Below are 27,048 nucleotides of genomic sequence, written 5' to 3'. Positions count from 1 at the left end.
CTAAAACAAAAAGCTTGAGCCCTGTATTTAAACAGAATACTGGACCAAACTATTTCTTTTGTGTCCCTGTCTAACTTCTATCTTTCTAGAGTGAACTGAATCAGTACTGTTTCATTTTTACCAGAGAAAAAATTGGATCTGAAAATGGTGCTGGGAAAACTAGATATTCACCTTGAGAAGATTGAAACTCAGTTGCTATCTCTTACACCATACCACCTACACACACACACACACACACACATGTCGCTACCGCCTCGACCAGCAAGGAGACGCGACACTGGACTCTTCTCTCTGCCGTTTATTCAGGACCTTTTTTTTTTAATCTTGTGATCCCAACCCCGGGGAGAATTCCCCACAGCCTTAAGTACCCGCTGGGTAGCCAACCCTGATACGCCACGTGGGAACCACCAATAGGTTCAGGTGCACGGAAGCAAGCCAGATTCTTTGCCTTAGCCATATCAGGAGTTGTTTACCACGAGAGCACTCACCATCGGGAAGGCGGAGGGCAGAAACCGGCACCATCTTCCAGGTGCGGCCTCTCGCAGCTCTCTACACACACACACACACACACACACACACACACACACACACACACACACACACACACACACACACACACATTAATTCAATTTAATCAAAAGATCAGTGCTAGAGAACCTGCTATTGATTACATGTAACACTCAGATTAGCCCCTTCCAAGTCAAATCTCTGGGGTTAGGGAGTGAACTCCAGGCCAGACACACACTAGGCAATGCTCTAACATTTGAACTGTGCTTCTATCCCTTTTTTATTTAATATTTTTGAGAGGGTCTTACTACCTTGCTTCAAAGTGCCACTGAATGTATAATATCCTTGCACTGTTCCCCAAAAGCCCAAATTACAGCCTCTGCCAACATTTCCAGTTTTTCTCATTTTTCTTCCTATCTTCCACACACATAATCTCACTTCAGAAGATACTTTTCTCAGGTATTTGTTCTGATGAAAAACTGACTACTTGCCGGGTGCTAGTGGCTCACACCTGTAATTCTAGCTACTCAGGAGGCTGAGATCTAAGGATCACAGTTCAAAGCCAGCCCAGCAGAAAAGTCAGTGAGACTCTTATCTCAAATTAACCACTAGAATACCGGAAGTGGTGCTGTGGCTCAAGCAGTAGAATGTTCGCCTTGAGCTGAAGAGCACAGGGATAGTGCCCAAGTCCAGAGTTCAAGCCCCACGACTTACGAAAAACAAACAAAAAACCTGACTACATGCAACCCAATTAATATGCAGCAATCCCTTGTATTTGATGCACTGACATTTTATAATCTAAAAAGAAAACAAAAAAATCCACTTAAAGTTCTATGAGGGCAGAGTGAGAAAGGTGAGGGGCCCTGGGATTAGACATGTGGAACTCCTGACCTAAGTGGCAGAGTAAGCACCTTCCCCACATCAGGACCTTCATGACACCAAATCTGCACCTTTGTCCTCTGTCAGTGTCCACAATGACTACCCCACTCATATCTGCCACCATTTTCAACTTGAGAGAAGCTTTTGGTTGCCAAGATGCTCAATGACAGAGCTCCCAGAGAAGGGGCTGCTTGCTGGACAGGAAGGCAGTGGTCTCTCCTGCTGCTGAGGTGTTTCCCTTGGAGGCACTTGGCCAACACCCTGCCCAGCACCAAGTTCCACCAGAGCTAGGTCATCAGCAACCTGAAGGGTGAGCCAGTCCCAGTCTTGTACTCTAGGGACAGCAGCTTCAGAGACTGCTCTTTCTCACAGGTGCTGAGCAGCTGCTGCCCAATCAGAAGCAGACCAAAAGAGGCAGGTCAACTCCAGTCTCTATAAGAACTAGCTGTTCCTCCAATTTGAAGAAAACACCTATAAATATAGAGACAAGTGTCACTTCATGCACAGCATCCACAAGCTCCACAGCCTAGCCTGCCATCCCAAGTGCAAGATCTAGTACCTTCCATGTCACCAACCTTTGCCTCTATGTGCCCTGCTGCCACTTCATCCACAAAGCCAAGGAACACAGAGCCCTGGCCAGGACCTTTCTGCAGACCTTCCCTATCTCCAGCATAGCTTTAGCTTTGCTGGATTTTCCAGTGCCAATGAGACTGCTGCCACCACAAGGCTGCTAGATAGCCCCACGTCGATCATCCCAACACCCATCCTGATTGCCGATGACCTCCTGGGCTCACCCAACCTTCCTGATGGCACCAATAACCCCTTCACCTTCTAGAGTCAGGTATTTGTTCTTTACCTCTTTCATGGGGCTGCCTTTCATGTCTACCCCATCACCTTCCTATTCTGATCCATGTCTGAGTTCTCTCACATGTTTGATTCTCATGCCACCCCTCAGAATTCTCTCTTGGGTCAAGGCTACCTGTGCAGTACAGCAGGAGCCATGCTAGGTCAGATTCCCCCATCTTGGACAATTCAGGAGACCTGCCCATTTTCAGAAAACTGTCCATCTCATATGACTAAAGCACCAGGGTAAGGAGGGACACCCCCAATCCATTCCTTCTACTCCCCTTCCTCCTGCACCACATCCTAGATCCAATTAATCACCAAAAAACCTGGAAGTGACCTGTATTTCAAGTGGTACAGTACTAGCTTCATGCTAAATGAAGCTCAAGGATAGCTCCTATCCTGAATTCAAGCACCAAGACCACCACAGAACATCAACAATAAAAAGATGAGTGATTTGGAAATGGAAAAAGGCCTTTAAATTCAAGTAGATCCACTGAAATGGAAAAAATAACCCTGTCCTATGACTAAAGGACTCAATATTGTACTTTATTTTACTTTTTATCAGTTGTGGAGCTTTAGTCATGGCCTGGGCAACGTCCCAGAACTTTTTTGCTCAAGACTAGCACTCTACTTCTTTAAGCAACAGCTACACATCTGGTTTTGGGGGTGGTTAATTAGAATAAGAATATCACAGACTTTCTTGCTCAGGCTGGCTTTGAATTGTGATCCTCAGATCTCAGCCTCCTAGAAGCTAGGATAACAAATGTGAGTCACCAGTGCCCAGCTAGGACTTAATATTTCTAAAAGAGGGCTGGGAAGTTGGCTCAGTGGTAGAGCACTTGCATTGCATGCCTGAGGCCCTGGGTTCAATTCCTCAGCACCACATAAGCAAAAAGAAAAAAGCCAGAAGTGGCGCTATGGCTCAAGTGGTAGAGCGCTAGCCTTGAGCTGAATTGCTGAGGGACAGCGCCCAGGCCCAGAGTTCAGGCCCCACAACCGGACCCAAAAAAATAAAATATTTCTAAAAGAGCAGTACTTTTCAAATTGCCTTTGCATTCAAAATACCCCTTACAAGATTGTGACCTGGGTTTAAATTAATTGCAAAATTCATTCTAAAATGTGTAAGGGACTATAAGAAATCCTAAACAAACTAATTGGATACTGCAAAAACAAGAGGAAGTTAAGTAGGGGAGGATGACTCACATCTGTGATCTTTGCTACACAGAAAGAAGAGATCTGAGGACGGTAATTCAAAACCCACCTGAGGAAGAAAAACCTTTCCAAAAATTATTTCCAAAAAAACAACAACAAATATCCAAAATTGGAGCTATGGACATGAGAAAAAACTGTTCAAGGACAGTATTAACATGTACTTTTCCTTTTTCCTGTTTTTCTTTAGTTTAAAATTGCCATTGCCCAAATTTTGTTTCTCTGATATATTTATCTTTCATGCCACCTTGGAATTTGAACTCAGGACCTTGCTCTCTTGCTTATTTTTTGTTCAACGCTTGTACATAGAACTTTAGCTACACCTCTAGTTCCTGACTTTTACTGATTCATTGAATAAGGGTCTTTAAGATTTGTCTGCAGGTGCTGCTTTGAACCTCCATCTTTAGAATATGCCACTTTAGAAGCTACAATTAGTGAGATGGTCCATGACACCTGGCAAGTCATTTTCCATTTACACAAGTCTTCTTTCTCCTATTTATGATGTATTTTATGTCAGTGTTCATATTTCTTATGTATCTTTTTTCCAAATTTTTTATTGTGATTGATTACATAATTTCATAAATTTCAAAGTATTTTGGGATAATGATGCTTAGTTAAAGTCACAAACACATTCTAACACTCATGCGACAAATTGCCTATCATGGTCCATGAAGTGTATGATTTCTATGGGCTTTGACTATACAGTTATTTCTTCCATATTGAGTGATATTGCATAGTGTCAGCTGTTTTCTCTTTCCCACTCATTTCCTCCCTCCCATCGCTGCCTTTAAGTTGCTTGGTTTGTTTTGATCAATGTCCGGTGCAGCCGATGGGTCCCACTGTTGTATGTTTTCCCGTTTCCCTCTAGTTCTGTGTCCTCCTCCTAGTTTCCCTCCGATGTGCACATATATACCATATGTGGTCAGCGGCATGGGGTCATTTAGTAATCATTGGACTAGATGAGTGGGGGTCTTTTGTTTCTCGAGTCTTGTTTACTGTGTTGTATCACCTTATGTTCTGGATTTAACATCCACTTATCAGGGAGACCATGTGCCATTTGTCTCTTTCCTCTTGGCTTACCTCACTCAACATGATTTCTTCTAGTTCTATCCATTTCCCTGTGAATGCCATTATTTTATTCTTTCTAATGTCAGCATAATATTCCATTGGATATAAATACAATTTTTGATCCATTCATCTGTAGTGAGAGCATCTGGGTTTTTTCCATATCCTGGCATTTTTGTGAACAGTGCTGCAATAAACATGTAGGTGCATATGTCCTTGTATCCTGGTTCCTGTTGTTCAGGATAGATGCCTAAGAGTGGTTAGTGCATGGTGACAGGCTGGAGTCCACTTTTAGTTTTCTGCATGTGGCCGCCCAGTTTTCCCAGCACCAGTAGTTGAAGAGGCTGTGCTTCTTCCACTGTATGTGTTTGGCTCCTTTGTCAATTATCAGCTGATTATAGGCATGTAGTTTTATTTCTGGATCTTCTATTCTATTCCCTTGGTCTTTGGGGGTCTGTTTCTTTTTTGGGGGGGTCTGGTCATGGGGCCTGAACTCTGGGCCTGGGTGCTGTCCCTCAGCTCTTCAGCTCAAGGCTAGTGCTCTACCACTTGAGCCATAGCGCCACTTCCGGCTTTTTTCTTTTTGCTTATGTGGTGCTGAGGAATCGAACTCAGGGTCTCAGGCATGCAAGGCAAGTGCTCTACCACTGAGCCACCTTCCCAGCCCCTCAGATGTCTGTTTTTGTGCCAGTACCATGCTGTCTTTGTCATTATGGCTCTATAATAGAGTTTGAAGTCAGGCATCGAGATCCCTCCCATGTTTTCTTTTTTGCCTAGAATTATTTTGGCTATTCTAGTTCTTTTGATGTCCATATGAATTTTTGGACTGTTTTCTTTCTGTATTTCAGCAATGTACATCATTGGGATTTTAATAGGAATTGCATTAAATTTGTATATTAATTTTGGCATTTTCACTACATTGTCTGCCTATCCAAGAACAGGGAAGGTCTTTCCACTTTCTGGTGTCCTCTATAATTTCTTTCTTTAAGTTTTTATAGTTTTCATTAAACAGTTCTTTTGCATCTTTGGTTAGGCTAATTCCTAAATATTTTATTTGGGGGGGGGTATTGTGAATGAGGCCGTTTCCTTGATTTCCCTTTGTGTACAGGAAGGCAACTGATTTTTGTGGGTTGATTTTGTATCCTGCTACTTTGCTGAATTAGTTTATAAGTTCCAAGAGCTTGAGGGTGAAGTTTTTGGGATCATGGAGGTATAGTATCCTGTCATCTGCCCAAAGAGATAATTTAACTTCTTCCTTCCCTATGCGGATCCCTTTAATGTCTTTTTCTTGCCTTATTGCTCTGGCTAAGGTTTCCAGAAGTATATTGAAGAAGAGTGGAGAAAGTGGGAATCCTTGCCTTGTTCCTGATTTTAGGAGAATTGGTTGTTTTCCCCATTAAGTATAATATTGGCTGTTGGTCTGTCGTATATGGCATTTATTGTTTTAAGGAATGTTCCTTCTATTCCTATTTTTCCCAGAGCTTTTAACATGAATATTGTCTCATATCAAAAGCTTTTTTTCTGCATCAATGGAGATAATCATGTGGCTCTTGACCTTGGGTCTGTTGATATGATGGATTACATTTATTAAATTATGTAGGTTAAACCATCCATGCATCTCTGAGATGAAGCCTACTTGGTCATGATGTATGTTTTTTTTATATGTTTCTGGATTCTGTTGGATAGAATTTTGTTAATGATCTTTGTCTGTGTTCATCAAGAAGATTGGTCTGTAGTTTTTTGTTGTTGCTGTTGTTGGGTCTTTGCTTGGGTTGGGGATGAGTGTGATATTGGCATCGTAGAATGAGTTTTGGATAGCTCCCTCTTTTTCTATTTCATAGAAGAGGCTGAGGAGTATGGTATTAGTTCCTCATTAAAAGTCTTACATAATTCCGTAGTGAATGCATCTTGTCCTGGGCTTTTCCTTGTTGGAAAACTTCTGATTGCTTCCTTTATCTCATTGTAAGATATTGGCTTTTTTAATTGATTCGTTCTTTGCTCAGATTGGGTAACTTGTATTTCTCTAAAAATGCTTCCATTTCTGATAGGTTTTCTTTCTTTAGAGAGTATGGATTCTGGATATAGTTCTGTAGAATTGCTTGGATGTCTTGGGTATTTGTTGTGATTTTTCCCGTGGCATCCCTGATCTTGTTAATTTGGGTTTCCTCTCTTAAGTAATCTTGCCAAAGGTCCATCAATTTTATGTATTTTTTTAAAAAAAACAGCTTTTTGTTTTATTAATTTTATTTATAATTTTCTTAATCTCTAGCTCATTAATTTCAGCTCTTAATTTGGTAATCTGGTTCCGTCTAGTAACTTTAGGTTCCACTTTTTTCATGTTTTTCTAGTAGTTTACAACATGGGATTATTTACTTAGTCCATCTCTATTTTCTTGATGTGGACACTGAGGGCAATAAATTTGCCCCCTCAGGAATGCTTTTGCTGTGTCCCACAGGTTTCTTGATGTGTATTCATTTTCATTGAATTGTGGGATCCTATGTATCTTGTTAAATATTTTCTCCCCAAACTAGGTTTTTGATGTTATTTAGGGTGAAATTTTCTTAGATGTTTGCATGAAGCACAATGGATGTGTAATGATACTTGAATTCACTGTTGGAAGAGAGTCCCATGTACCACTACATTTACTCTGGAATTTGTCCCAATTGACAGATTATGAGCTTGAGGATCAAGGAGGAACACCTCTCTAGGATGTCTGGTCTGCTATGTCTGCTATGTCCTAGAGCTAGAGGCATGGCCTGGACTTTTGCCACTGCCTATGCATTTAATAGTTGCCTCTATATTCAGTAGATTCTCTTGTACAGCTACAGGTATTTCAACCCACTCAGGACCCATGTGCCTGGGTCATCAGATAATAGGAAGAAAAAATCCACAGTATATAGGATTCAAGAATTGTACAACATAAATATTGACATTTTAATAGAGTTAGAAGAGTAAATAAAATAAACATTTTACATCAATCATGACAAAAAGTAAAATAGATATTTTCCCAGGGAGGGGAGAAGGAACCTATAACACTAGATCTTCCTATAAGTTGCCTATAAGCAGAAATGCTAGGTCAGGCTAGTCAAAGGGATCTACCACCTCATTACAGAAAGGCTTCTCTTCCTGAGTTGAGGGAGGGACATATTCAAATTTCTCCATTGGAGACTGGTTTTCCTGCAGCAGATACTCTGTGAGGACAGACTCCCTTTCCTCAACCGAATCAAGCTTTGAGACATCACTTATTGGTGCTTCTGAACACAGACTGGGGAAATTTTCCTCAAACCCCACAAGTGCTGGTTTATCCTTCTTGCCAAGACATGTCCTGATTTGACTCACCTGGAGCTGATCTAGGCAGACTGTGAAAGTCAAGTGAATAAATTCTGGATCTTCTTCCACTGGAGTACCTGCAGGTTCATCTGCGTCATGTGTAGGGTTCAGAACAAGTGGGACATCCACAGGACTCGAAATCTGCTTGGTCTTTTCTGTAAATGGCCTTATCTGCTCTACATTCACATTCTTTCTGGAGTCCAGTGATGACTCCAGATCTCCATCATCACCATTGGTGACGCCACTGAGGGTTCTTTATTTCGAATTCAGAGAAAGCTGCTCTATGGTGATCGAAACCTGAGAATGTAAATAAGTAAAGGATTCTTAGAGTGGAGTCTATAAGTTCAGGTGTAATTAAACTGCCATGAGGTTTTAATGAAGAAAGCTATTGAACTTGAGTTTGGACTGAACAGTGGTGAGAAGGTAGGGAGTTTCTAATCAGCACCGATGCCTGAATATTTTCAAAAAGAAACAGGCATTACCTGGCAGAGAATATCCATAAAAGGACATTTTGTCAAGCTGGGTAGTACTAAGGGCTCCTGGCCAATCACCATCCTGAGAAGCCCATCCCTAGGGGCCTAGTTTCGATCACTACTCACAAAGTCTTGGCACCTATACAAGGACTCCTCTTTTTTCTAGCTCTGATAAATCATGTGTCACTCCATTGGTCAAGAAGGATGTGTAAGAGGAAGAGCAAGTCCAAGAATGCAAGTTGAATATGACATAGTATATGAGTTTATTCAGGGTGTCTTGGTTCCTGGGCTCATAGAAGTCATCAGTGGAAAAGTCCATCCGCAAAGTGAAGATGGAATAAAGGGTTCTGGGAGCAGATTGGTGGCAAGGTGAGAACCTGCCCTCCCCCTTCTCTGCCTCCCATAGCCCCTTTCTTACAAACCCCATGCAGAGGCTGTCCATCCTCTATGCAGAGGTGCATTTATTAGGAAGTGGGAGGAGATTCCTAGGATTAGGATGCTTCTCACAACCCAGTTCTAAGAAGCTGCTGCAAGACAATTCTCCAAATTTCTCACTGTGGGTTGTTCCCCCCAGGATATGATTCTCTGCACACAATATTCCCTGTCATTGATGAGAGACCACAACCACACCCACACCTATGCCATCTGCCAACTACTAAAGTCCCAAGCCTTAACTCCCTGGTGGAAATCATAAATAGTGTGCAAAGGAGAAATGTGTACTTTGAATCAGAAGCCTCAAAGATACCCAGTTTGCTAGGAGAGGCCTTCTCTTTGTGCCAGAGTTCACTTACTTCTTGTTCATCTTCCTTACAGTTAGGGCAGAGGGATCTGTACCTATGGGAGGACAGGAGAACATCACTTTAATGGCTCCTCTTTTCAGAACTAACAGGACACCTAAGGATCTGGCTAAGTCCCAGATGGGAATGTGAAACTGAGAGACAACAGTGAAGTATGTCTATTCAGTCCTGTGAAAATTCTGCTAAGAGGCTTATAGAAGTCTGTTCAAAGTAAATGTGCCAATGGTTCACCTCCAATCTTAGCTAATCAGGATGCAGAGATCTGAGAATCACCGTTTGAAGCAAGTCTGGCAGAAAAATTTGAAGACCCTTATCTAAAAGGCAGAAATGACCCTGTGACTCAAATGGTAGAGTGCTAGCTGTGAGCACCAAAATATTGGTACTTAGACCCTGAGTTCAAGTAGCAAGACATAAAAAGTAAATGGTTCAGGGCTTACAAATGGAAGGCATCCCTACTGGCTCAGAAGTCATTTATCCACCTTTGACACCCTAGCCCTTTCTCTGATTACATTATTTCACAGGCCTCCACGATTACTACTGAAAACTTATTTACAAATGGTAAATGTGATTTCCTGGAGCCTCAGCTAGGTGAGAGCTACTGGCTCATGCCTGTAATCCTGGTTTGTCACAGATTTCTAAAGCTCCAGTAGCTTCTGAGGGAAATGAAATGTCCTGGCTGGCCAGTCTTAAGAAATTAGTCATGGTGTGTTTTTCTTTGTCTTATGCCAAGTTCTTGTGAGAAGACCCCAGTGAAACAAACAGTCTCAGATTGGAGCCAGTACTCCCAAGACTCATCCATGAGGGCTGGCTGAGAAGCCCCAGATTGAAAGAGGAGCACTCACTTTTTAAACATAACAGCCAGCACTTGCTCCATTTTCCCACAGCCTATGGTTGTATAGGAAGTTTTGAATAAAGAAGAGATCTCCTTTCTGGTGGGCAGGGACTAGGTTAATCACAAGCATCTCCAGGCCTGCCTCCAAGCTCCATAATTTACAGGGTATATCCCAGGTTGGAGCCGACTCCTTTTCACACTAAGGTGGTAAAAAGAATGGATCTTTCAAACATGGAATTGGGAGCACACTTCAAATTGAGTAACTGTAATAGAGTGGATTGAAAACTACGTAGAAAGAATTATTTCAATATAGACACTTAAAAGCACACAAGAAGATGGTTCTAGTCTGAGTAGGATGAGATCAAATAGGTTTCCTATCATGATTACACCTCGCCTGAGTTGCTCTGTATTTCTCTTGGTTTCTACTTGGACAAAGGCCTGAGAAACTAGATTTGGTTCTTGGCACTGATCCAATGTCTGAAGCTTTGAGTGATGCACTCACTCTTGCCTGAGACCAGAGTCTCCTGACTTTTTTTGGGGGGGGGGCATCATGGGGCCTGAACTCTGGGCCTGGGCGCTGTCCCTCAGCTCTTCAGCTCAAGGCTAGTGCTCTACCATTTGAGCCACAGCACAACTTCCAGCTTTTTTCTTTTTGCTTATGTGGTGCTGAAGAATTGAACCCAGGGCCTCACGCATGCAAGGCAAGCACTCTACCACTGAGCCACCTTCCCAGCCCCAAGTCTCCTGACTTTTGAACACAGAATAAGAACATCTTTCTTGTTCCAGAGCCACAGGCCAAATGAGCTGACTTGAGCAAACTTTCATAGTTTGCTATCACAGTTCCATGTTCTAATCCACTGTGAGGGAGGCAAGGTCACCTCTCAGGTTCCAATAATCTAAGCTGCTTGCTCACGTAAGACCTTCCCCAAAACAAACGAGTCTGAAATCACCACTTCAACATCACAATATACACATATGGACATAGTAAACAGCATACCTTGTTTGTCGAATCCCCTAGGTACTGGCATGGTCTCAGCTTCAAGGAGCCATTCTTAGGTCAGATCCATGCCTTATTAGTCACTATTCCTATCACTCGGCACAAATCATTTTACTTCTCAGTGCACTCTCAGCCTGCTATGTGCTTCCTGCACATGTTTTTTACATCTATATCTTAGGACATTATTTTGTTTCTGTATCCTAATCTTCTGTTTGCCCTTAAGGGCAATCATCAGCAAAATATGCAAGTACCTAGAGGTGGGAAGATCAAAGAAGCATTGGTAAACAAACATTACACACATAGATATTTTTACAGGTGTCCATTCTTGTAAGAAAAAAGACTTTTTTTATTCTGTTGCCAAATATTTTATGAAGTAGGGAAGGGGAGAAGGAAAAGGTGCTGCATTGTTTTTATTGTTATGATAACTATTATTTTAAGAATACTACAGCATTTAAGGAATGTTATATGTAAAGCTAGATAGAAAACTGCTATTTAGTTTTTTTTTACAAGCTATTTGTTTATACAGTACTTGCCTCTGAAGTCTTGGCTTCTGTGTGCCATGATCTATCCTTTTCCTTCAAGAAATACAAAAATGAATTTCACAAATTGCAGAGATGTTGTCCAATCTCTGGATGTGAATGTAAAATACAATGTTGCTTTAGAGAGAGAGAGAGAGAGAGAGAGTGAGAGAGAGAGAGAATATGTGTGTGTGTGTGTATGTGTATGTGTGCATGCTCACACACTCACATGAATGTTTTAGGCTTGTGCTCACGGTTACCTTGAGTATCTTCTGCTCAAAACTAGTGCTCTACTACCTAAGCCAAAACTCCACTTCCAGCTTATTGTAATTAATTGGAGATGAGAGACTCACAGAGTTTCTTGCCCAATCTGGATTGGAACTGAATCTTCAGTTTTCAATGTCCTGTGTTGCTGGGATTACAGGTAAGAGCCACCAGAATCTGCTGAGAGATCACGAAGGTTGCAAGTTTCAGTCAAGCTTCACAAAACACAATATCCAGCAACTCTAAATCCCTACATGATGGAATATGATGGAATGAGGGTAAATTAGGGGGATAGTATACTAGCATAACTTACATCATACTCTGGTCTCAATATCTACCATCACAAAACCAAACAAAATGAGGCAATTTAAAAAAAAATCCATCTTATAATAATTTAATTGTGAAAATAATTAAAAAGGGAAAATATTCATATTTATAGGGGATAGTGGATGGCAGAATAAGTAAAGGAAAATTGTATACTGCAGGAAAATTATTCTCTGGTATTGTCATGGTGGATATATGGTAATGCTTTACAAAGCAGCAATAAATAAAGATATATCTACTACCTATAATCTAACATGTCTCTATCCCTATCCACTTCCAATCCTTTAGTGAACATTATCAATTTATGGATGTTTATGGTATATTCCAAAATAACAAGTAGAGTCACGATGTTACCAAATTACATTGGTAATCAAAGTTTTAAGAGATGAAAGTGCGCTGGGAAGGTCGCTCAGTGGTAGAGCGCTTGCCTTGCATGCCTGAGACCCTGGGTTGGATTCCTCAGCACCACATCAGCAAAAAAAGAAGAAGAAAAAATACATGCAGACAAGGCAAAACTTTCAGGTTCCCTTCTAATTACTTCTAAAACCCACAACATAAAAGATCTCATTGAGATAAACAGATGGACACACAACTGTAATCCCTTTACTCAGAAGGTTTTGGCAGGAGGATTGGAGTATGACTCAAATGTGTTTGACACACCAAGACCTAAGGCAAAGCACATCAGTCCCATGAACTCCTGCCTTATCTTCTTTACTCCCTAGGTCCAGGATTATGGTGTTCACCACATCACAACCTGTTTAGTTATTTTAAGAAACAGATGGATGCCGGGCACTGGTGGCTCACGCCTGTAATCCTAGCTACTCAGGATGCTGAGATCTGAGGATCTCGGTTCAAAGCCAGCCAGGGCAGGAGAGACCGTGAGACTCCTATCTCCAATAAAAACCACCAGAAAACCGGAAGTGGCACTGTAGCTCAAGTGGTAGAGTGCTCGCCTTGAGCTGAAGAGCTGAGGGACAGTGCCCAGGCCCAGAGTTCAAGCCCCATGACCGAAAAAAAAAAAAAAAAAAAGAAACAGATGGTTTTCCCTGATGCAAAGGGTCAGAAAAGGGTAAATGGTGTTCAGAGTCCTTTGGTGGAAACCAAGTCCTTAGCACAAAATGCAGGGATGTTCTTATTGGTCTGTTCCAATGTAAACACAGCAGATGGGCTCCTAACCCCAAGCCCCTGGACAGCAATGTCTCTGTGCAATACTAGGGTGAAGGCAGTTCCAGACACCAGAGGAAGAGCTGATTCTATGTGAGGTTGAAATACAGCAGGGTCAAGCTTACTTCTCAATACACACACACCACCACTACCCTTACCACCATTACCACTACCACTACCACACTAAAGAGTCTTTAGCATTCTGGCCATCTGCCTCTCCCCAAAACTTATGCTATTATACAAGTTATTCCAAGACAAACTCATCAGTGTTGAAGGGATTGAGTTGCCACTGTTCTTTCTACACCTTCCAGTGTTTCGTGTTTCAAACTAGAAAGGTCTAAGGTGACCACATAACTGCCTAAGTTGAAATGATGTTTGCATGGAGACCTAGCTATGTCATGTTGGACAAGCTGCATAACTTCAATCCTTGGGGTTTTTTAATCTGCAAATAAATAGGGATTAGTATAGGGGTGCATGCCTGTTTACCTATTTATGGACAGAAGGAGAATAGCAGACCACAGCCAAACCAATGTGAAAGAAAATGGGAAGAAGCAAAAGGACTGGAAGCGTGGCTACAGTGGTAATGTTGAGGTGCTGCCCTAACTTGTGGAGAGCCCTGAACATAATACCACTGGAATTCACCAAAGCAAATTGAAATACCTCAGAATGCCTGATAAAATGTCTGTAATAAATAATGAAAATATAAACGTGTCACACATCCCCTCACCCCCTAGTCCTCATATCCTATGCAGGACAGAGCTGAAAGCTCAGTAAAGACTTGGTGCTAAGGATACAGGCCTGGGATGGGCCTAGTGTGGCCAGAGTTGCTCTGACAGGTACAAGTTACCAAGCAAGAATGCATAGGTTGTCCTTCCTCACACATGTGTTCATTGCCTTCTCCAGGCTACGGGATGAACATGTCTGAAAGCACAGATAAAAATGTGCTATGCAGCTGGGAATATGGTTTAGTGATAGAATGCTTGCCTAGCATGCATGAAAGTCTGGGTTCGATTCCCCAGTACCATATAAACAAAACAAACAAAAGAAAGGTAGAAATTGCAATGTGGCTCAAGTGGTAGAATGCTAGCCTTGAGCAAAAATAGGCTCAGGAACAGTGCCCAGGCCCTGAATTCAAGCCCCAGGGTTGGCAAAACCAAAAACAATAATAATTTTTAAAAAAAAACTTGGTACTGCCATGTACCAAACTTGGTACTGCCTCACGCCTATAATCCTAGCTACTCAGGATGCTGAAATCTGAGGATTGTGGTTCAAAGCCAGCCTGAGAAAGAAAGTCTAGGTGACACTTATCTCCAATTAGCCACCAGAAAACTGGATGTGGCACTGTGGCTCAGATGGTAGAATATGTGCCTTGAGCTGAAGAGCTCAGGGACAGCACCCAGGCCCTGAATTCCAGCCCCAGAACTGACAAATTAATTAAGTAACATTTTTTTCCACACATATCCTGAGCTCCCAACCCCACAACTACTGAATATAATATGACCAAAATGCAAACTTAAAGTGCACTGAAGACTCAGAGGCCTGGGTAGGAACCTAGAGTCACCAAAGTTGTTCTGGTTATCACCAACGCACCGAGCAGGAAGGGACTGGATGTCCTTTCTCACATACACCTTCACCTCCTTCTCCAGGCCGCAGAATGAACATGAAAGTATAGATGAAAATTTGATGCAGACTTGGAGAAAGGCGAGTGACCTGGGCAAGATATGAGTTTGCGAGAGCAAGTTCTGATGGGGTCTTTCTAGACCATCCCACATTGGGCCATATACCATGAACCTCTATTAAAGACACCAAGCTTCCATACTCTCCACATTTTATCCTACAGTCAGAAGAAGACAACATGCATCAAAATCTTGATGGCCAGGCTAAGAGCTGAGGTGCTTGCCTAGCTTATGAGAGGTCATGGGACACAATACCACTGGAATTTACCAAAAAGAAATAGAAATAATTTTGAATGCCTAATAAAATGTGTATCAAACCTATATGATGAAAACAAAAATCTTTTTGTGTTGGTCCTGGGGCTTGAACTCAGCCTAGGTGCTTTTCTTGAGGTTTTGTTTCCCTTTTGGGGGAAGGGGGGAAAAGGAAGGGAATGGTTGGTGATTATTGAAGAAAAAGGACTTTTCTACCTGGACTGGGTTCAAACTGCAATCTTCAGAGCTTCGCCTCTTGAGTAGCTAGGAAAGCAGACATGAACCACTAGCACCTGGCAGAAATGTTTTCCACAGATCCCCTTATGCCCTAACTCACTATCTTCTCCAAAGCAAGATTTGTTGAGGTCCAGCCAAACCATACTACATTAGGCCTTATACCCAGATCCTACACTCATAATTCCAGGCTTCTGAACCCTTTGCATTTTCTCAACACCCAGCACCTGAAGTGAAAGGAAGTCTCTGTAGAACAAGGGTTCAGCATCCTGGAGCCTCTTTTATGCTGAGAGTGATCTGGAGTATGGCTGAGAACAAAAAGAAAAAGCCATCTAGAACACACTTTCTGCTCTCACCTTCTGATACCACCGCCCAGCTTCTAATGAGACAGATCTCAGGTCAGGCCTGACACAGTGATGGTAAGGGACATGACTCAGTGTAAAGGTGCCTACCTAGCTTGAAGGAAGCCATGGAACACAGTATCATTTTCATGTTCTTAACTCTAGACAAAATACTTTCATATGCCTAGTACAATGGAAATAAAACCTAGATACTGGAAAATGAATGTCTTATACAATTTCCCCAACCCCTAGGCTTTGCTAAGGACATGAAAACTCTGAACAGGCTGATAATAGATGCAGATTCTGAGTTAATCAGACTAGGAATTGGCCAGAACATGAAGCAGGCCCAGACAATGAACATGGCCCAGACCTGAGCAGGTCCAGAGTTGAAGCAGGCCAGGTGCAGACCCAGACTCAAAGCAACCAGGACTCCAAGCAGCCAGGACTCAGAGCAGCTCAGACTCAGAGCAGGCATAGAAAAGATGTGGACATACTGTCTGGGAAGGTGGCTCAGTGGTAGAGTGCTTGCCTTGCATGCGTGAAGCCCTGGGTTCAATTCCTCAGCACCAAATAAGCAAAAAGAAAAAAGTGGGAAGTTGTGCTCAAGTAGTAGAATGCTAGCCTTGAGCTGAAGAGCTGAGGGACAGGGCCTAGGCCCAGAGTTCAGGCCCCACAACTGGACCCCCCCCCAAAAAAAAAAGGAAAAAAAAGAAAAGATATTGGGCATAGGCTGGACTACAAGGAGGCCCAGGAACAGGTCTGGAATTGGAACCAGCATAGACTCAGAGTGGGCACAGAGTCTGAGGGGCCTAGACTAGGAACAGTCTTGGACTCAGACTCAAAGGACACCTGGACTCAGAGTAAGCACAAGAAACGGACTTTGACTTGGACTATGTGCTGCAGACTTAAAGGAGGTCCAGGCTAGAAATATGCCTGTAACCAGAACTGGTGCAGATTTCCGAGCAGGCCCAGACTACAAAAGGCCTGGACTCGGACTCTAAGGAGGTTTGGACTCCAGGGAGGGCCAGACTCGGCACAGGGTTGTATTCACTAAAAACAAAATGAAATCACTTAGTAGGACTAATGAAATGTGTATATGTGTATAAGACCTATATGCTTCATATGTGCAATTAATAATTTAGAGGAATAATGTAGAAGTAACTTGTATTGAAGCTCTTCTGCTTTCATCCTTGCTATGACCTCTTCCAAAAACAAAAATCTCTCCTCACATTCCCAGGCTCTGCAACCCCTTCCTAGCCCAGCCCTGAATTAGCTGTGTGTATCAAGCTGGACACCTACATCTCTTGAGCCTCAGTTTTTCTGAGAAAAAGGAAATGAGACCAGCTTCTACTCTGACATCAAATGCCCAATTCAAAAGGTCCCTCCTCTGAGAAGCTTCTCTGCTCCTCAGGAACGACAAGTATGGGGCCAGAGATTGTCTGCCTCTGGCTTTGTCTCTACATTGGGTATGCCTAGAAGACCAAGGTGGGCTCTTTTTCTTAACACTGGGTACGTGTTTGCTGAATTTATGAAATTTTGCTACTATGCACATTCATCTTTACACCTTAGAAATCACCCCAGATATTCTTTCCTCTGGGATCCCTCCAAGGGCAAGGAGTACCCTATTGGGGTATCACCTACCTGAACACAGAGCATCCTAGAGGGGCATCACCTGCCTGAATACAGAGTACCCTATGGGGATATCACCTGCCAGAACAATCCATTACTACCCTCCAGACACATTTGTCTTCATGGGCAGCCTAGATACCAACGGTACCACCTAAAAGTAAAAGGTGGCACTGCTGGGAAGGCCTGGGAATTGCAGAACTGCCAGGTAAGATGTTGATTCACTGCTGCAATGACTGTCAGAGCCAAACCTAAAGCTGCAGGACCAGCAGAGGAATCCCTGTGTTTCCCAGGCTACTACCAAACTATCAACTGTAATTCTTGTTCTTCACTGTGTGTTTTAGGTCATCAAATTAAAATCTCAGAATCCCTAACCAAGAGAATTAGTAATCACTTTGTGTTGATTAGAACAATATCAACTGTAAATGACAGAAAACACAAAACTGAGCAAAAGAAAAGGTAATGTACTTCTACCTGAGAATGAGAAGCTGAGGTGCAGCTTCAGGCTCAGCTGTATCCAGGTGTGCAGGCAGCATTGTTGCAGTGCCCTGCATGTTCAGTGTCTAATGTCTTCTGCTTTCTCTACAGTCCATGGAAGGGGGAGGGGTGGGCTCTGATGGAGCCACAAGCCCCAACCCAACCTGTCTAGGTCTTGTGGTCTCTTCTTGGGCCAGTCAAGATTCAGGACTCTGGGATGCTCTGTCCAAACCAGTATCCTTCCTATCCCTGGAAGATGAAGAACTCTATAAAGAAATTGTTGCAGGTGCCTCCCAGAGGAGAAAGATAAAGCCCACTATAAGCCACCTTCAGAACAATGAGCTACCTTTTCTCAGCTTATCCTGAAATGAAAATAGCTTTGTTGCACATGGCTTTCCCTCCTTATGAGCACTTCTAGGGATACCTAATGTGTCAGGCTCCTGTGTTAGATACTCATCTCAGCCTGGTTATTATGATTCCCTTCCTTGTAAAAAAACTACACACACACACACACACACACACACACACACACACACACACACACACACACACACGCCTTCCAAGTCCAAAATCTGTTGGGTTGAAGATGAACATGCATGGCTTTAGGACTAGCTTCATAGTCATAGATGCCATAATCATAGATAGAACAAATATCTCCTTCAGTCACCTACCTTGGTTTACTTCTCTCTCACTCTTCCTGCAAAATTCATGCCAATTGCCTATCATCATGCACCAACATCAACTCAAAATGGATTAAAGACCTTAACATTAAACCTGAATCTCTGAAACTACTGCAGGACAGAGTAGGAGAGACACTTGAACTAATAGGCACAGGAAGGAACTTCCTGAACAGAGTCCCAGGGTCACAACAAATTGGAGAGAGACTCGACAAATGGGACTACCTTAAAATAAAAAGCTTCTGCACAGATAAAGCTATCGCAACCAACCTAGAAAGACAACCAACTAATTGGGAAAAAAATATTTACCAGCAATATATCAGACAAGGGGTTAACATCCTGTATATACAGGGAACTCAAGAAATTAATCCCTCCCAAACCTAACAAACCAATTACTAAATGGGCAAGGGAACTAAAGAGGGACTTCTCAAATGAAGAAATAAAAATGGCAAAGAAACACATGAGGAAATGTTCATCATCCCTGGTGGTGAAGGAAATGCAAATAAAGACAACCCTGAGATACCACCTTACCCCAGTCAGAATGTCCCACATCCACAAATCAGCCAACGACAAATGCTGGAGGGGATGTGGAGAACGAGGAACGCTATTACACTGCTGGTGGGAATGTACACTCATACAACCACTTTGGAAAGCAGTCTGGAGGGTCCTTAGAAAGCTAAAGATTGACCTCCCTTACGACCCAGTCATACCACTTCTAGGCATCTACCCTGAACAACAGGAACCAATATACAAGGACACGTGCACCTCCATGTTTATTGCAGCACTGTTCGCAATAGCTAGGATATGGAAACAACCTAGATGCCCCACCACAGATGAATGGATCCAAAAATTGTGGTATCTATACACAATGGAATATTATGCAGCCATTAGAAATGACAAAATAATGGCATTTGCAGGGAAATGGATGGAGCTAGAAGGAATCATGTTGAGCGAGGTAAGCCAAGAATGAAGAGACAAACAGTACATGGTCTCCCTGATAAGTGGATGATGAATCCAAAATGTTAGGTGATATGACAAAACTAACAGGACTTAAGAAACAAAGAACTCCCACTCATCTGGTTGAACCACTACTAAATATCCCCATGCTGCTGATCACATATATGGTATATAACATATGAGCACCGTTATATATTACAGACTGTGATAGACAATTTGCTCCAGGAAAGTTAGAATGAACTTGTGACTTTAAATGAGCATCATTATTCCACAATACTGTGAATTTCCGGAAATTAAGTAATCACTTAATCACAATCAAAAAAAAAAAAAAGAACCTTGGGGAAGGGAGGGAGGGAGGGGATGGTGGGGGGAAAACAATGGAGGGGGTAACAATGTTCAAGAGGAAGTGTACTCATTACCTCATTCATGTAACTGTAACCCTCTGTATAGTATCTTTACAATAAAAAAATTAAAAAAAAAAAAAAGCCAACATCCAGGTTCCAGTGGTTCAGGCCTGTAATCTCAGCTACTCAGGAGTCTGAGATCTAAAGATTATGGTTCGAAGCCAGAAAAAAAAAAAAATTCATGCCAATTTAAAGTATGCTATATAAGGCCTTCCTTTTGTTTACATTAAGAAGCATCTTCTCTTATTCTTGGCCATGACCAGATATTTGATAATTTGGGTTGCTAATTACTCAATCCTAGCAAAACAGTTTCATGAGGGGATCTTTAGGAACCTCTTCAGAAGATTATAGCCCTTACATGTCCTCTTAAGGCCTTGAAAGCCATGCTTCCATGAGCTTCATCCCTAGGCCTTCCCAACCATCGAAACTTCTTCCCCTTCCTCACTAGTTCCTAGGGACAAGCACTTAGGGGTCCTAGCACAAGAGGCAGGTGACTCTCTAGTCTCTACAAACGATTGGATTCGGTATGCCTGAGACGACTGAGTCCTAGCCACAGGTACCCCTCATTCCAGAGGCACAAAATTAACATCTCACCAACTCTGACAAATTTCCTTACATCGGTGGGAGAGTCTCCTCAGTCTCTCTCTCTCCCCTCCTACACAGGTTCTCGCACACTCTGCTTCCATTTCTTTTCATGCATGTCCACACCTGAACCCCTGTAATTTTCTGTCAGCACAGGATGCCATCTGGGAAATTCACTCCTGTGTATGTCACCAGACAGAGGTAAGGTTTAGTGAAGCTCCCCTTTAAATATAGTAACTCTTCACTTAGGGTTCTTGACTTTTGATCACAGAATTTCTGGACAAGTCAAAAAACTTGGCAGAGCTTTGTTAAGTAAACAACAAGGAAACAGACAGACAAAAGAGCAAACAGAAGGGTAGGGGCACACTCTAGCAAAGTGTTGCTGGTCTCATAGGGATACAAAGCACAGAGACGCACACACAAGGAGACACCCAGAAAGACACACAGGTCCTTGAGCTGTTGAGTATTTATAGGGGAAAGGCAGGGGGTTTGGCATTGAGTTATGCAAAGCTGGGTGCTTTGTCTTTGCTTTTACTACACCTGGTGTTATACTCTGAGTTTCCAGGAAAGAATGCATCCTGCCATAAAGCAGATCCTTATCCTTGAAACAAGGAGACACCCTGCTGTCTGCATTTTGGGGCATCCTGTCAGGTAGTTGTGAATTCTTGGGTGAGAAATGCATCCCTCAGGAAAGAATGCATTCAGTTGCCTCTCTTTGAAGCAAAGATAGCATTTCTAAGATTTTAGGTGCCATATTTCAGAGTTGTCAACAAAAGGCCTCAGTTTCCATAAGTTATCCTGCTTCTTGTAAACCTCTATAAGTTCTCCCTGGCCACCTACCTTGGCAGCCCCTACCCACATTGTCCAGCGCCTGGCCTCCTTTCCCCATGTCCTTTAGAAGCCCAACCCCTAAGAGAGGCTGCTAATGGGATGCAGGGGTGATATAGGGTTTGTGTGGATAAACCTGAATGGAATAGTCTCCCATAGGTCAGGTTGTTCTCGGGGAGGCCTGGCGCCACAGAGAGTTGGAGATGCCTGCAAGTCCTTCTCCGTGGGGGAGTGCTGGCTTTATCGCTCCATAGTGTCTTGGTCCGATAAGGCACTGCAGGCCTCGCAGGCCTCCCTCACCCTCTCCTACCACCACAGGGCCTCGGAGAGCGGAGAGGGGAAGCAGGGAGCAGACTGCCCCCACTTTCTGGCACAGTGGCCCTCAGCAGGGAGGGAGAGGCGCAGGCCACCTTTCCTGCTGACACAGGGACTTGGAGCTGGGCACAGGCAGCCCTCACTTGCCGGCACAGCAGGCCAAAGTGGGGAGAGGACGTGGGCCATCCTTGCCTCCCTGCACAGAGGCCCGAAAACGGGGAGCAGGGCGCAGACCATACTCACCTACCGGCACAAGAGTGGGAGCCACCCTCACCTGACACCACTAGGGCACGGGGAGAGGGCCCCCCTCACTGCTGACACCCAGGGGCAAGGGCAAGGGCAAGTGTCAGGACTAGGTGGGAGCACGTGGGGGCCAAGGATAGGGGAGCGCTTGCAAGGGGCAGGGTGGCATGTGTGAGCACTGTGAGGAGCAATACATGCAGGTTGCACTGGGCAGCCAGGAGGCAGCAAGAGCCACAAGGTGAGGAGTGGGGCTGGGGAGGGACGGAGAACATGGGGGCGTGTGTGCAGGGGATGGGGCGATGGGATGGGCGGGACTAAGGGAGGGCTCGGAGAGAGCGGAGCTGTGAAGGAACAGGGCTGTGAGGAATTCTGCACTTGAGGAGGGAGGGGCGTGGCGTGAGAGCAGTGGGCCTGGTGTGATGTCAACACATCTCACAGGTTGTTATTGGGCTGTCCTTAAATCCCTTACTCCACCTATATCCATTTTTCTTCCAAAACAGCTCTGGTAACTGTGGATGTCCTTTTTTCCTCACCACCATCCTTTTCTCCAGCTCCCTACAGATGAGTTGTACCAAAACACAACTAAGCATTCTTTTTTTCTGGACCTCTTCCACAGCTATTATATGAATACAGAACTGTTTCCAAAGTTCTACTTTGAAACCTTCAATATCCTAGAACCACCTCCTTAACTGTCACCATTTAGATCCTTGGTATAAGGAAGTGAGATTTGTGGATTTCTGTGACCTCTGAGTATTGACTTTCTCAGCTGTCCTTTTGACTATGTTTTTTGTATATATGGACTACCCTAACCCCTAACCCGCTCTACAGCCTCAAGACTTCCACTAAAGAAGGGATCCCAGCTTCTTTTTAATTTCTATAGCACAAATCACTAGCAACTTATGTGTTTTAATTATCCCCATTAAGCTATACACTCTTCACTCCTTTTGAGAGAAATAACTTTATTTTCTTATTGTTCCTAGTTCACTAACGTTATGTTTTGAATAAGAAATGTCCTCCACAGGCTCATGTGTTGAATATTTGCTCTCCAGAGGGCAGTGCTATTTTCAAGGATTCTAGAAACTTGGAGAGATGGGGCCTAGCTGAAAAAAAATAATTCAATGAGGGACACACGACTAGGCCTTGAACTCAGAGTTTAGGTGCTGTCTCTTAGCTTTTTCACACAAGCCTTGCACACTACCACTTCAACTCCACATCCAGCTTTTGTTTCAGTTGTCAATTGAAGGTAAGTCACATGTCTTTTTCTGCCCTGTCTGACTTTTATCGATCAAAGCCTCCTGAGTAGCTAGGATTACAAGCATGAGCCACAGATGCCCTGCACAAGCCTCATCTCTCCAAAGATTCTGTCCCACAACATTGCTATGCAATGGACAAAGCTCTGGTCACAGGACCTTTGGATCATTTCAAAACACGTTCATAATAACTCATGGTATAACTTAAGATTTAAATTATTATATAGTTTTAAATTTATGTGTTTTTCCTCATTGTAGAATCTCCTACAAGACTCAGTAGATCCAATGACAGGAAAGGAAATGAATTTGTCAGTCTCTGAAAGTTTAGAATATATTCATTAACTTCCAAACTTCATGTAAACCAGAAGTTTTGCTGTTTCCTGCCTAAAAAGAGAAAATTATCAGCATAGTAAAAGTAAACATTTATAGTGAAAAGATATATTAGTAATTTGCTAATAGAGCAAATCTTCACCCATCTACCTATCCTTCTCATCAAAGGGAAAGAAAATAGTGACATGGTAAACTAACCTGTAAGCTCTTATTACTTAACATACAATCATGGACAGTTAACCTGGTGCTGAGGGCTCATGTCTGTAATCCTAGCTACTCAGGAGGCTGAGATCTGAGGATCATAGTTCAAAGCTAGCCTGGTAAGAAAAGTTTGTGAGACTCTTAGCTCCAATAAACTTCTCCAAAAAAGCCAGAAGTAGCACTGTGGCTCAAGTGGGAGAACATTAATCGTGAGTACAAAGAGGCTCAGGGATAGCACCCAGGCCCTGAGTTCAAGCCCCAGGACCACCAAATACATACATACATACATACATACATACATACATACATACATACATACATACATACATACATACATACATAAATAGATAGAAATAAATGAAATCAGAGACAGACATTATAGGACTATAAGCCAATTCCAACCTTGTTTTTGTAAATAAATTTAATTGGAACACAGACAATTACATTCGTTCATCCATTCATATACTTTCTGTGACATCCTATGTGTTATTAGGGCAAAGCTGAGTAATAGCTACAACGACAATGCCCCACAAACTCTAACCTTGTACAGAGAAAGTTTGCTAACCCCTGTCCTACATCATACAGGCATCAATAACCAAAAATTGACTGAGAACAGGCACCTAAGAGAAATGTTCAGAATAAATGAAAGAAAAACAAGAAAAGTAGGTTAAAGGAAGATATCAAACATAAACTCCACCTAATCCATTAATTATGAAATAATTAAGAAAATAAAAGTAAAACTAATGCTTACTGAGTGCATACTCCTCTGCCAGCCAGGGAAAGATGAATGTTCCACGGAAAAGCAGGAAGTGGAGTTGCTTGCACCCAAAGTGTGTGTGTGTGGGGGGGAACAGCATTAAGGAACATTTTGGTGATTAGCAAATTCTGTGAGATCTAGCCACTGTTCATGTGGCAGATTGCCAACAGACTTGGATATACACAAGTCTTTTTTTTTTTGTTTTTTTTTTGGGGGGGGGTCCAGTTGTGGGGCCTGAACTATGGACCTGAGCACTGTCCCTCAGCTCTTCAGCTCAAGGCTAGCGCTCTACCACTTGAGCCACAGCGCCACTTCCGGCTTTTTTCTTTTTTTGCTTATGTGGTGCTGAGGAATCGAACCCAGGGCCTCATGCATGCAAGGCAATGCGCTCTACCACTGAGCCACCTTCCCAGCCCTATACACAAGTCGACTCAGGTTCAACAGTTAGAAACATTATATTGTCCCATAAGAGAAACATCATTGCTGGATGACATTTCAAAAGAACAAGAAGATAGCCTTCTCTAGAGGAGAGATCAGATTTTCGAATGATCCATTTGCATTGACTTCTATGGCAGCCTGCATCCAATCTGTAATGCCTGAGAGGACCTGGGTCTCAAGGAGCAATGATTCCACAGGTTGTGGAATATTTTCATGGTTATTTCACTTGTGTTCACATACATATCTCAATATTTATATAATTATCATTATATGCCAATGATTTCTCAGTAAGATGGTTTAAAATACACAAATATATGAAGATAGCACAAACAGAAAGACACATAGATGAACATGTTTTGGGAACCAACCCAGACTTGTGGGAATGATGGAATACAACTAAACATAATGTTTGCATTTAAGGTAGGAATTATAATCCACATCAGATTTCTCTGTGATGATAATAGGCCCCTTGATCCTACTGTTGAGGCTTTCACAGTGGGCTAAATCTTCCCAAAAGTCACTGCTTGTAAATATAGTGAAATGCTCCAATTCCCTGTATTTACTGATTTATTGTTGACTCCCTCAGCACACTCATCTGCTCTGAGCACTGTCCTACCTGAGACTTGCAGTACAGAGCTTATTCTATAGCAGAAGGACAGGCAAATATCAGCTCCCTCTAAAAAAAACAGAATGGTAGAAAGATAGCCTCTTCAGTAAATGGTGCTGGCAAAATTGGTTAATGACTTGTAGAAAACTAAAGCTAGATCCTTATATATCACCCTGCACCAGAATCAACTCCAAATGGATCAAAGACCTCGGAGTCAAAGCAGACACTCTGAAAACATTACAGGATGGATAGGAGAAACCCTAGGTCTCCTTTGCACAGGCCGAAATTTTCTTAATAGAGACCCAGAAGCACAACAAATCAAAGAGAGGTTGGACAAATGGGATTGCATGAAATTGCAGAGTTTCTGCATGGCAAAGGACATAGCTAGCAAGATCAATAGAAAGCCCACAGATTGGGAGAAGATCTTCACTAGCCATACAACGGACAAGGGTCTCATAGCTAAAATATACCACGAACTCAAAAAATTAAATCCCCCAACAACAAATCTTCAATGAAACAACTGTCCAATAAATAAGTGTGCTGAAGACTTAAAGAGAAACTTCTCTGAAGAGGAAAGAAGGATGGCCAATAGACACATGAAGAAATGCTCAACCTACCTAGCCATAAAAGAAATGCAAATCAAAACAACATTGAGATACCACCTCACTCCAGTTAGAATGGCACAAATCAAGAACTCTAGTAACAACAGATGCTGGAGGGGATGTAGACAGAAGGGAACCTTACTGCATTGTTGGTGGGAGTGTAAACTTGTTCAACCACTTTGGAAAGCAGTATGGAGGTTCTTCAAAAGACTCCACATAGGGCTGGGAAGGTGGCTCAGTGATATAGCACTTGCCTTGCATGCATGAGCCCCTGGGTTCGATTCCTCAGAACCACATAACCAAAAAGAAAAAAGCCGAAAGTGGTGCTGTGGCTCAAGCAGTAGAGTGCTAGCTTTGAGCTGAAGAGCTGAGGGACAGCGCCCAGGCCCAGAGTTCAGGACCCACCACTGGACCCCCCCCAAAAAAAAGACTCCACATAGAGCTCCTCTATGACCCAGCAATTCCACTTTTGGGCATTTACCCAAATGTTTACAAACAAGACCACACTAAAGCTACCAGCACAACTATGTTCATTGCTATTTACTATAGGTAAGATATGGAACCAACCCAGATGCCCCTCAGTAGATGAATGGATCTAGAAAATGTGGTATATATGCACAATGGAATTCAATGCCTCCATCAGAAAGAATGACATTGCCCCATTTGTTAGGAAATGGAAAGACTTGGAAAAAATTATATTAAGTGAAGTAAGCCAGGCCCAAAGAAACATAGGTCCCATGGTTTCCCTTATTTGCAATATCTATTATATGTCTGAGTCAAGCAGAAAAGGTCAGATAAGGTGATGTTACAGAAATGAACCCTAAGATATGTATTCAGATGTTTTTTTTTCTTTCATGCGATTGTTTCTAACGCATTTATAAGATTATTTCTTTGTTGCTATGTATGTCCCTCCCCCACAGTATAACCCCTGCTTTCACTGTATTTGATGTCGGTATATTTTGTGGAGGGGAAGGGGAAAAACAAATCATTTAAATAGGGATACAGGTGGACCCATTGCAACAATGAGATGTACAAGTCATTATGTC

The 27,048-nt window shown here is 42.7% G+C and overlaps 1 long non-coding RNA gene across 2 annotated transcripts in view; it reads right to left on the bottom strand.

Moving 5' to 3' along the window:
• The window catches only part of LOC138820283 (uncharacterized), a 66,198-nt gene that overhangs the window by 24,703 nt on the left and 14,447 nt on the right, over positions 1-27,048 (bottom strand). Inside the window, exons 2-3 of one of the 2 annotated variants that reach the window (XR_011369812.1) lie at positions 11,807-11,897; positions 7,846-8,133 (exon numbers count right to left, since the gene is read on the bottom strand). This is a non-coding gene — a long non-coding RNA (uncharacterized lncRNA). Of the gene's footprint in view, positions 1-7,519; positions 8,134-11,806; positions 11,898-27,048 lie in introns of those variants that run through there. The other variant, XR_011369811.1, reaches the window with a different exon arrangement.

This window comes from Dipodomys merriami, unplaced genomic scaffold, assembly GCF_024711535.1.
Source record: "Dipodomys merriami isolate MVZ:Mamm:240054 unplaced genomic scaffold, mDipMer1.0.p SCAF_854, whole genome shotgun sequence".
NCBI lineage: Eukaryota > Metazoa > Chordata > Mammalia > Rodentia > Heteromyidae > Dipodomys > Dipodomys merriami.
This window is presented reverse-complemented; position numbering and strand designations above follow the sequence as displayed.